The 12,028-nt window shown below is 55.3% G+C and overlaps 1 protein-coding gene across 1 annotated transcript in view; it reads left to right on the plus strand.

The window, feature by feature from the left end:
- The first annotated feature begins 1,059 nt into the window (after positions 1-1,059).
- LOC119978681 (serine/threonine-protein kinase TBK1-like) overlaps positions 1,060-12,028 on the plus strand; it is a 77,097-nt gene continuing 66,128 nt past the window's right edge. Inside the window, exon 1 of the mRNA XM_038820471.1 lies at positions 1,060-1,148. The gene's annotated coding sequence lies outside the window, so the exon portion shown is untranslated. The remainder of the gene's footprint in view (positions 1,149-12,028) is intronic.

Raw genomic sequence — 12,028 nt, forward strand, 5'->3', positions numbered from 1 at the left:
CTGTGGGAGGAAACCGGAACACCCAGAGGAAACGCACACAGAGGCAGGGAGAATGTTCAAACTCCACACAGACAGTCGCCCAAGACCAGAATTGAATCCGGGTCCCTAACGCTGTGAGGCAGCAGTGCTAACCACTGTGCCCACCATACCGCCTCATGGTGGCCAATCCATGGCTGCTTACAAGGGAGATTAGGGATAGTATTCTATCCAAGGAAGGAGCATTCAAATTGGTCAAGAAAAAAAAACTGGTCTGAAGATTGGGAGCAGTTTAGAATTCAGCAAAGAAGGACCAAGGGATTGGTTAAGAAGGGAAAAATAGAGTACGAGGGTAAGCTTGCAGAGCACATAAAAAGTGACTGTAAAAGTTTCTATAGGTACGTGAAGAGAAAAAGATTGGTGAAGACAAATGTAGGTCCCTTACAGTCAGAAACAGGGGAATGTATAATAGGGGACAAAGAAATGGCTGATTAACCCAGAGGGTGGTGGGTATCTGGAGCTCACTGTCACCCTCACAACATTTAAGAAGCATTTAGATGAGCACTTCAAACGTCATAGCGGACAAGGATATGCCCAAATGTTGGGAAATGGGATAAGAATAGATTGGTGGCGGAGACATGATGGGCAGAAGGGCCTCTTTCTGTGCTGTGAAACCCGATAACACAAGGCTGAAGAGAGCTTGTCGATGAGTTTGCCAACTCCAGTTGGTTGGGTTGGCAAACTCTCCATTGGATGATGTTTGACTAGCTGTCAACACCACACTCTTCACCCCCCCCCCCCCTCCCCAATTTTTTAAAATAATTGATGAACAAAATTTCAAATACTCGTTTGTTTTTAAGCCCCAGTCCTGGAAATGAACTCTTTCATTGGAAGGGGGTTGGGGGGCTCTGCCAGTACCTGGGACTGGACCATGAGGGTCACAGGAGGGCTGGCTGGAGGTTGCTTTGCGCGCAGGCCCTGCGCCGCTTTCTGCGCCGCTTTCTGCGCCAGTTCTGCGCTGCAGTTCCCGGGAGACACGCGTGGAGGGGCCGGAGATGCGGAAGAGCGAGGTAATCGAAAGTGAGTCGGGTTAGTTTCAGTTTATCATCAGGCCGGCAAGTGTGTTGAGCAAGTCTGAGACCAGGGGCTTTGCTGGGAGGTGGGGTTTGGAGGTGAGTTAATTTACCAAATACCTGGAGAATTTGGGACCACTTTCCCATGTCTTTGGAGGACTTCTCACTTCAAATTTTTAACTAAAGTCATTCTGACTTAAAGCGATCCCAATTCTGCATTTAAAATGTCTCTGTCCACGATTAATGAGTACATTTTTTTTAGGGAGAAATGTCATTAGGATGAGTAGTCTCCTGCCATTTGTTGAGAGGTTTCGGTGTAAATCTCCTGGTTGCAGTTTCTCTATATATTACAATGCTGACAGATTGTGTTAAAGGGGCAGTACACTGTCACAAGAGAATGTGTTGGAGGGGAACTGAGTGATGTGGTCACATTGCAGCTTGCAACGGATGCTCAATATGTCCTAATTTCTCAGCTTCAGAGCAGTGTAACTGGGGGGGGGGGGGGGAGGGTTATGTGCTGGGGACACCCTCCTCCATGTTTCCAGGTTCGACTGGCACAGCAATCGCCTGGGAGAGCATAAACGACAAGAAGTATAATGGTTAATGGGAATCAAAGCAGCAAGTCAGCATGGAAGGAAAAGGTAGAGATTAACAGGGTGAACAGGCAGGGCCAGTCTCGCGACTGGAGAGGGGAAAGGAAACGTAAAAACGTGGAAGTTGGATATGACGCTGAGTGTTATCAGAGAGTAATAAAGGAAGTCGGAATGTGTGCAAGACGTAGTGCGCAAGAAAATCCTGCAAAGGAAAGTCAAATTTGTAGGACATATTTAAAAACCTTGGACCTAATTGCACACAGTATTCAGAATAAGGTTCATGACAGCAAAAATAGAGACAAATGGGTATGATCTGGTGGGGATTACTGAAACATAGTTGCAGCAGGACCGGGGCTGGGAGTTGAATAATAATCTTTATTCGTGTCACAAATAAGCTTACATTAACACTGCAAAAAAGTTACTCTGAAAATCCAAGGGTACTCAGTATTCTGAAAGGATAGACAGGATGGAACTGGAGGTGGACTTGCTTTATTGGGTGAAAGTAACATCAAGGTTGTATTTAGAAATGACATTGGCACTAAGGGTCAAAGTATTTAATCGAGCATTGCTGCCTCACGGCGCCGAGGTCCCAGGTTCGATCCCGGCTCTGGGTCACTGTTCATGTGGAGTTTGCACAATCTCCCTGTGTTTGCGTGGGTTTCGCCCCCACAACCCAAAGATGCGCAGGGTAGGTGGATTGGCTACGCTAAATTGTTTCTTAATTGGCAAAAAAGATGAATTGCGTACTCTACAATTTGAAAAAAGTATTTAATCGATTTGGATGGAAATCAAAAACAAGGGGAAAAAACTGCTTTGTAGGAGTAATTTACAGGCCCCCAAGCAATACTTCCAAAGTGGGGTATAGTATAAAGCAATAAATAATGAAGGCTTGTGAGAAGACACAACGATAACCATGGGTGATTTTAATATGTATATTGACTGGATTAATCAAATTGGCAAGGATAGCTTCGAGGGAGATTTCATAGAGTGTATGAGGGATTGTTTCTTAGAGTAACATATTATGGAGCTAACCAGGCAGCAGGCTATTTTAGATTTACTGTTATGTAATAAAGAAGGGTTGATAAATAGTCTGTCATTAAGGATCCTCTTGGAATGAGTGATCACAGCGTGCTAGAATTCCAAATTTGAATTAAGCGAGAGAAGACAGCGTGCCATACTCGAGTTTTAGTGTTGGGCAGAGGTAATTATACCCTTACAGACCTGAGGAAAAAGTTGCCCTAAGTGGACTGGGCACAGATAATTGAGGCTAGGACAGAGGAGGTGGTGGCCAAGACCTTGTCAGTGGTCTTGATGAGTTTGAACATGTCCTAGTCGTGTACCTCATCCAGTTCAAAGTGGTACATAGGGCTCATATGAGGGCGGCGAGGATGGGTAGTTTCCTCGAGGGGGTGGAAGATAGGTGTGGGCGGTGCGTGGGGGAGGGGCCCGTGAATCACATTCACATGGGTCTTGGAGCTGCTGAAAGGGGGATGGGGGGGGGGGGGGGGGGGTTTGAGTGACTTGGCAGAATTCCTGTGGTTGGAAAAGGTTAAGTTTGCCTGGAGGCGGAAGCTATTTATTGATTTCTTGAAGGAGGTTTGAGAGGTCAGAAAAGGGGGGAGAGAGAGGGGGGGGGGAGAGAGAGGGGGGGGGGAGGAGGAGAGGGGGGGGGGGAGGGAAGGGGGGGAGGAGGAGGGGGGGGAGAGGAGAGGGGGGGAGAGAGAGGGGGGGAGAGGAGAGGGGGGGAGAGAGGGGAGAGAGGGGGGAGAAGAGAGAGAGGGGGGGAGGGGAGAGAGAGGAGGGGGAGGGAGGAGGGGAGAGGAGAGAGGGGGAGAGGAGAAGGGGGAGAGAGAGAGGGGGAGAGGAGGGGAGAGAGAGAGAGGGGGGAGAGAGAGAGAGAGGGGGAGAGAGAGAGAGAGGGAGGGAGGAGAGAGAGGGGGGGAGAGAGAGGGAGGAGAGAGAGAGGGAGGGGAGAAGGGGGGGAGAGAGGAGGGGGAGGGAGGAGAGAGAGGGGGGGGAGGGGGGAGAGAGAGGAGGGGGAGGGGGGGGAGAGGAGAGGGGGGAGGGGAGAGGAGGGAGGGGGAGGGGGGGAGAGGAGGAGAGAGGGGGAGGGGAGGAGAGGGAGGGGGGGAGAGAGGAGGGAGGAGAGAGAGGGAGGGGGGGAGAGAGAGGGAGGGAGGGGGGGGGAGGGGAGGGAGGGGGGGGGGAGGGGAGGGAGGGGGGGGGGGAGGGGAGGGGAGGGGAAGGGGGGGGGAGGGAGGGAGGGGGGGGAGGGGAGGGAGGGGGGGGGGGAGGAGAGAGGGAGGGGGGGGGGAGAGAGAGGGAGGGGAGGGGGGAGGGGAGAGAGAGGGAGGGGGAGGGGGGAGAGAGAGAGGGAGGGGGAGGGGGGGAGAGAGGGAGGGGGAGAGGGAGGGGGGGAGGGGGAGGGGGAGAGGGAGGGGGAGGGGGAGAGGAGAGAGGAGGGGGGGAGCGAGAGAGAGGGAGGGAGGGAGGGGGGAGGGGAGGGAGGGGGGGGGGAGGGGAGGGAGGGGGGGGGAGGGGAGGGAGGGGAAGGGGGGGAGGGAGGGGGGGGGGGAGGGGAGGGGGGGGGGGGAGGGAGGGAGGGGGGGGGGGGGAGGGGAGGGAGGGGGGGGGAGGGGAGGGAGGGGGGGAGGGGGAGGGAGGGGAAGGGGGGGAGGGGAGGGAGGGGGAGGGAGGGGGGGAGGGGAAGGAGGGGGGGAGGGAGGGGAAGGGGGGGAGGGGAAGGGGAAGGGGGGGGAGGGGAAGGGGAAGGGGGGGAGGGGAATGGGGAGGGGGGGGAAGGGGAGGGAGGGGGGGAGGGAAGGGGAGGGGGGGGAGGGGAAGGGGAGGGAGGGGGGGAGGGGAAGGGGAGGGGGGGGGAGGGGAAGGGGAGGGGGGGAAGGGGGAGGGAGGGGGGGAGGGGAAGGGAAGGGGAGGGGGGGGAAGGGGAGGGAGGGGGGGAGGGGAAGGGGCGGGGGGGAGGGGAAGGGGAGGGGGGGGAAGGGGAGGGAGGGGGGGAGGGGAAGGGGAGGGGGGGAAGGGGAGGGAGGGGGGGGGGTAAGGGGGGGGAGGGGAAGGGGAGGGGGGGGAAGGGGAGGGAGGGAGGGGGGGGAAGGGGAGGGAGGGAGGGGGGGGGAAGGGGAGGGAGGGGGGAGGGGAAGGGGAGGGAGGGGGGAGGGGAAGGGGAGGGAGGGGGGGAGGGGAAGGGGAGGGAGGGGGGGAGGGGAAGGGGAGGGAGGGGGGGAGGGGAAGGGGAGGGAGGGGGGGAGGGGAAGGGGAGGGAGGGGGGGAAGGGGAGGGAGGGGGGGGAGGGGAGGGGGAAGGGGAGGGAGGGGGGGAGGGGAAGGGGAGGAAGGGGGGGAGGGGGAGGGGGGGGGAGGGGGAGGGAGGGGGAGGGAGGGAGGGGGAGGGGGGGAGGGGGGGGAGGGGGAGGGGGGGAGGGGGGAGGGGGAGGGGGGGAGGGAGGGGGAGGGGGGGAGGGGGAGGGGGGAGAGGGGGCGAGGGGAGGGAGGGAGGGAGGGGGGAGTGAGGGGCGAGGGGAGGGGGCGGGGAGGGGGGCGGAGGGGAGGAGGAGGGTGGAGGGGAGGGGAGGGGAGGTGTGGACGGGAGGGGTGGACGGGGGGTGGGGGGAGGGAGGGAAGGGGAAGAGGGAGGGGGTGGGGGAGGGGGAAGAGGGGTGGGGAGAGGGGGAGGGGGGAGGGGGAAGAGGGGGGAGGGGAAGAGGGAGGGGGTGGGGGGAGGGGAAGAGGGGAGGGGGGAGTGGAGGGGGGTGGGGGAGGGGGAAGAGGGGAGGGGGGAGTGGAGGGGGAAGAGGGGAGGGGGAGTGGAGGGGGGAGGGGAGGGGAGGGGGGAGTGGAGGAGGGGAGGGAGGGGGGAGTGGAGGGGGGGGAGGGGAGGGGGGAGTGGAGGGGAGGGGGGAGGAGGGGGGAGGGGGGGAGGAGGAGGGGGGAGGGGGGAGGGGGGGAGGGGGGGAGGAGGGGGGGGAGGGGGGGAGGGGGGGAGGAAGGGGGAGAGGGGAGGGGACGAGGGGGGATGGGGGAGGGGATGGGGAGGAGGGGGAGGGGATGGGGGAGGGGGAGGAGGAGGAGGGGGAGATGGAGGAGGGAAGGAGGGGGGGAGGAGGGGGGGAGGGAAGGGGGGGTGGAGGAGGGGGGAGGGGGGGGGGGGAGGGGGGAATGGAGGGGAGGGGAGAGGGGGAGGGGAGGGGGGAGGGGGGGAGGGTGGGGGGGAGGAGGGGAGGGGGAGGGGGGGAATGGGGGGAGGGGAGAGGGGGGGAGGGGAGAGGGGGGGAGAGGGGGGAGGAGGGGAGAGGGGGGAGGAGGGGAGAGAGGGGAGGGGAGAGGGGGGAGGGGGGAATGGGGGGGAGGGGGGAGTGGGGGGGATGGGGGGGAGGGGGGAGTGGGGGGGATGGGGGGGTGCAGGGGTTAAAATGGGACGGCGGGATGTGAGGAGGAGGTGGCAACAGGGGAGCGGGGGGAGTGGGTATGGGTCTTTATTGAGTTGTTTGGTTGTACTTCTGATTCAGTTTGTATATATGAAAATGCCTTAAATAAAAATATTTTTTTTAAAATTGAGGGTCGGACAGTTGAAGAACAATGTTAGATGTTCAAGTAGATATTAAATACCTCTCAATTAAAGTATATTCCTGAGAGGAAGAGGAATTGCAAAAGGGAGTAAAACACTCCGTTGCTAAACAAGGAAGTCACGGAAGACATAAAGGCCAAAAACTAGGGCAAACCATACTGCAAAAGCTCATGGTAGGATGGAGGACTCAGAGTCATTAAATGGTTTCAATGAGATAGATATGTTTCTGATTTTAAAAATGGGTTAAAGGGATATGGGAAACAGATGGGGAGGTGGATTTGAGACCAGGATGGGATCAGCCATGATCTGATTGAATGGCAGAGCAGGCTCAAATGGCTGAATTGTCTACTTCTCTCCTAATTCTTGTGCTCCTATGTTCATAAATGTGTGATGGGAAATAGTCCCTGCACTGGAAATCACGCGAAAATGCGATTTACATTGTAAATGTCGAATGGTTCTGCCTGTGTTACATCAATAGTCACCCAGAAAAGTTAGAACGATCAAAACCACTTCTGGATAACTATTGTACATATCCACACCGACCCCCACCGGACTCTTTCCGTCCCCCACCCACCTGCTGCCAGGCCCGACTCTTTCCCCCCCCCCCCCCGTCCCCCAAGTCCATCTAACATCTCTTCCACCAAGGCTCAACCCAACATCAACACAGCACAACCCCCAAACCTGGCCTGACTCCCCCAGCTCCCAAAGGTCTGACCCAACCAATCCGACACCAAATATATCCTTTGTTCAATAGGGAAACCTAAATTGCACACAATACTCCAGGTGTGGTCTTACCAAGGTCCTGTATAACTGCAGTGAGACATCCCTACTTCTGAACTTCAATCCTGTTGCAATGAGGGCCAACATGCCATTTGCCTTCCTAATTGCTCCCTGTACCTGCCTTTCCACTCCCATTGACTGGTGTACAGGGACATCCAGGTCTCTTTGTACGCTCACAATTCCAATATATCACCATTTAAATAATGTTCTTCCTTTCTGTTTTTCACACCAAAGTGTACAACTTCACATTTAGCCACGTTGTATTCCATCTGCAATGTGTTTGCCCACTCCTCAACCTGTCTAAATCACCTTGAAGCCTCCTTGCATCCACCTCACAACTTACAATTCCACCCAGTTTTGTGTCAACAGCAAACTTGGTAACGTATCATTTGGTTCCTTCATCCAGGTCATTTATATATATTGTGAACAGCTGGGGCCCAAGTCTGATCCCTGCGGTATCCCACTAGTCATTGCCTGCCACTCAGAAAAAGAACCATTTATTCCCACACTCTGTTTTCTGTCTGTCAACCAATTCTCCATCCGTGCCAATACATTACCCTCATCCCATGTGCTTTAATTTTGCCCACTAACCTCTTATGTGGGATAAAAAGCCTTCTAAAAGTGTAAATACACCACATCCACTGGTTTCCCCCTTATCTCTTCTACTAGCTACATCCTCAAAAAATCCAATAGATTTTTTTCAGCATGATTTGCTTTTCATAAACCCAAGTTGGCTTTGCCCAATCCAGTTAATGCTTCCCAAATGTTCTGACATCACGTCTTTTATAATAGACTCGAGCATCTTCCGCATTGATGGCCTTGTCTCCAGCCCTCAGCCCAGAAACTCAGGGATACCTTCTCTAAATCTATCCACCTCTCTATCTCTCATTCCTTCTCTCAAATTCACCTTAAAACCCACCTCTTTGACCAAACTTTGGATCAAACACCTCCTTATGTGGTGTAGTGTCAGATTATTTTGTGATAATAACCTCCTCTACTGAAGGTGGGCAGAGGTAATGTTTTTTCTCCTGTTAGTCTGTTCATCTTGAAAGAGAACGTCTCAAAAATAATGGATGGATTTTACTGGAACTTAGTACATGGAGAGGATATGACTCACGGAAGAACTGATTAGTTTTTTGGCAGAGATATGGATTGAGATCTTGGAATTTTTTTAAGATTCCGTTACCATGAAGACGTAGGACAGATTTACTTTTTCTTTGTTTGGAATGTTGCGGATTGTTTTGGAATTTTGTAGATTTCCTCGCTGTTGTGGTGAAATTTTCACACTAGTTAAAATGTGAGCAGAGTTTTCAGAGCAGCTTGTTGGATGTGGATTGGCCTGAAGCCTCCTCAGTGAGGTGGAAGCTCTTAATGAAAAGATTTATTTTTTTCAGCTTTGTAATAAACAGAGCATCGCATCAATCAGGCAGAGAAACACCCCAAGGAAGAGCCATGTAATTGTAATTGTTCTAGTATGCCTGGTATGCCTTTCAGGGACAGTGGTATGTCTTTCAGTCCTAAATTACTTTCACTTTTTCTTGCAGCAACATACACACACACACACACAGCTCTGTAGCTCTGATATCTTCAAGCTTTAATACCTCTGTATGTATGTTCACATGTTCCTAGAATTAATAAAATACGTTTACCGAATCCCTTACGAGCTGGTGCCTTTATATCATTATAACCACGTGACAGGAAGAGTGATGTGTTAACACAGAATGGGCACTCTGCCAAGTGCCCTCTTCACTTGTTGCTCCTGTAAAGCACATTGGGATGTTTTGCTATGTTACAGGTGCTAAATAAATGCAAGTTGTTACTGCAGACAGGGTTAATATTCTACCTGCCTGTGCAAACACTCACTGGCAGGAAGATTAGGCCACACTCATACACCAGGGCTGTGTACAGGTCAGAAACATTGGGCGGGATTCTCCCATCGGGCGGCTAAGTGCCGACGCCGGAGTAAAAACAGGAGTGTTTTACTCCGGCGTCACCGCCCATTCCGGGATCCCATTCTGCGACCCACAGGGGGCTAGGAAGGTGCTGCCAATCCCGGTCTGAACCCGACGCCACGGGATCCGCGCTTGCACAGCTGGGCCGGCGCCCACTAGCACATGCGCAGTCGCCTTCTTCCCCATGCCGGCCCCGACGCCAAATAGTGCAGGGCTACAGGAACCGGCGCGGAGGAAAGGAGGGCGGGGGGCAGAGAGCCTGGCCCTCTGATCGGTGGGCCCCGATCGCGGGCCAGGCCACTACGGAGACCCGTCCACGGGGTCGGACCCCCCCTCCTCCTCCACCGGCCACCCCCGGACCGTTCAACGGCGAGGTCCCGCCAGCTCAGAGGATGTTGGAACGGCACCGGCTGGACTCGGCTTTTTGATGACGGCCGCTCGGCCCATTTGGGCCAGAGAATGAGCGCGCCCGGGCCGGAGAGTCGGCGCATACTCCGACCGGCACCACGCCGGCGCCAATGGTGCCCATTCTCCGCACTGCGGAGAATTGCATCCCAGCGTCAGTGCGCTGTGATGCGATTTGCACGGCACCGTGCCGATTCTCCGACCCGACAGGGGGGGGGTTGGAGAATTCCGCCCATTGTATTTGCAAATCGCTGGCTTTTAAAGCAGACCAAGGCAGGCCAGCAGCACGGTTCAATTCCCGTACCAGCCTCCCCAAACAGGCGCCGGAATGTGGCGACTAGGGGCTTTTCACAGTAACTTCATTGAAGCCTACTTGTGACAATAAGCGATTTTCATTTTCATTTCATTTCAACTCTTCAGGTACTGAAGCAGTTTGTGCCCATATGTAGATCTGGACAATATGCCAACAAGTACCATTCGCGCCACACAAATTGCTATGGGCAACCAGAGAGAATCTAACCACCTCCCCATGACCTTTAACAGCTTTAAAATCAATGAAACCCTCATTACCAACATCCTGGGGGTTACCATTGAACTGGAACAGTCAGTGAAATACTGTGGTTACAAGAGCCAGTGAGAGGCTGGCAATCCTGTGGTGAATAACTTGCCTCTTGACTCTCCAATGTCTGTCCACCATCTAGAAGGCACAAATCAGGGGCGGCATTCTCCCCTACCCGGCGTGACGGAGGGTTCCGGAGTAGGGGATTGGCGCCAACCACTCAGGAGTCGGGCCTCCCCAAAGGTGGGGAATTCTCCCCACCTTTGGGGGCCAGCCCCGCGCCGGAGCGGTTGCCACCAGAAGACCAGCGCAAAAAACCGGCGCCCCCGGCAGCGGGGCTGGCCGAAAGGCTTTCGCCGGTCGGCGCATGCGCCGGCAGTGACGTCAGTGGCAGCTGGCCGCTGACGTCACTGCCGGCGCATGCGCGATGTGGGGTTCTCTTCCGCCTCCGCCATGGCGGAGGCCGTGGCGGACGCAGAAGAAAATAGTGCACCCAGGGCACTGGCCCGGAGTCTGAGCGGGGGGACCCGATCGCGGCCTGGCCACCGTGGGGGCACCCTCTGGGGTTCGATCGCCCCCCCCAGGACCCCGGGGGCCTGCTCGCGCCGCTGATCCCGCCGTTCCAGAGGTGGTTTAAACCTCGGCGGCGGGAGAGGCCTCCCAGCGGCGGGACTTCGGCCAATCCGGGCCGGAGAATCACCGCAGGGGCCTCTCCGATCGGAGTGGCGAGATTCCGCCGCCGCCACTTCCCGGGTGGCGGAGAATCTCTGCCACGGCGGGGGCGGGATTTTAGGCGCCCCCGGGCAATTCTCCGACCCTGCTGGGGGTCGGAGAATTTCGCCCCAGGGCTGTGATGGAATACTCTCCTTTTGCTTGGATGAGTACAGCTCCAACAAAACTCAAGAAGCTCAACATCTTCCAGCCCACTTGATTGACACCTCATTCACAAACATTCAATCCCTCCAGCACTGAAGCACAGTACCAGCAGCCATCTCGCACTGCACTGTAGGAACACACCAAGTCGCCTTCAAAAGCAACTCTCAAACCCATGACTTCTGCCACCTAGAAGGACAAGGGCACTCGATGCAGAGGAACAGCACCACCCTCAAGCTCCCCTCCAAGTCACACATCATCCTGACTTGGAAATATATCGCTGTTCCTTCACTGTTGCCTGGTCAAAATCCTGGAACTCCTTCCCTAACAGCACTGCGGATGTACCTACACCACAGGATGTAGCCCTTCAAGAAGGGAGCTCACCACCACCTTCTCAAGGGCAATTAGGAATGGGCAATAAATGTTGACCTAGCCATTGACACCCACAGCCCATGAAATAATTTTTTAAAGAATGTTGTCCTGTCATTTGTGACCGCCTCGTTTCTGACCCCCAGCTAGAAAATAAATAAACTTAACAGACCTGATGATTCTGCACCCATGATTGTGCAGTCGATGTCAGCATTTTGGAATTAGCCCTGTAGCTGAAACAAACCCAACTGTTTTGTTGCCATTATTTTTGAATGTCTCTCTGTAATAAACCATTGGTGGTGCACACAGATCTTCAAATAAAACTGACCTGAAGCAGACGCAAGGGGGTCTTCCAAAAGGAAATTGGAAAAATACTTGGAAAAGAAAATAAATACCCTGTTGAGGGGAAAGAGTAGTGGGAGTGAGACTAGGTAATATTTATCCTTGAACTAACATGACTAAAAAAGACTATCTGGATTTTGTCACATAATAAATAATAATATTTATTGTCACAAGTAGGCTTACATTAACACTGCAATGAAGTTACTGTGAAAATTCCCTAGTCGCCACATTCTGGCCCCTGTTTGGGTGCACAGAGGACGAATTCAGAATTTCCAAATTACCTAACAGCACGGGCGGTATTCTCCGCCGGCTCCAAAAATCGCGGAGGCCGTCGTGAACTCGGCCGAGGTTCACGACGGCCTTGGGGCCCGCTCCCCGCACCTAATTCACCCCCACCCGGGGGACTAGGAGCGGGCCCCGTCGTTCCCGGCCGCGACATCGGCCGCCGGAAATGACGCCCGAACGGCGCTTCACGGATGTCATCCGTGCATGCGCAGGAACCCGCGCATGCGCGGATGACAT

The sequence above is a fragment of the Scyliorhinus canicula genome, chromosome 15 (genome assembly GCF_902713615.1).
Source record: "Scyliorhinus canicula chromosome 15, sScyCan1.1, whole genome shotgun sequence".
Taxonomy (NCBI): domain Eukaryota; kingdom Metazoa; phylum Chordata; class Chondrichthyes; order Carcharhiniformes; family Scyliorhinidae; genus Scyliorhinus; species Scyliorhinus canicula.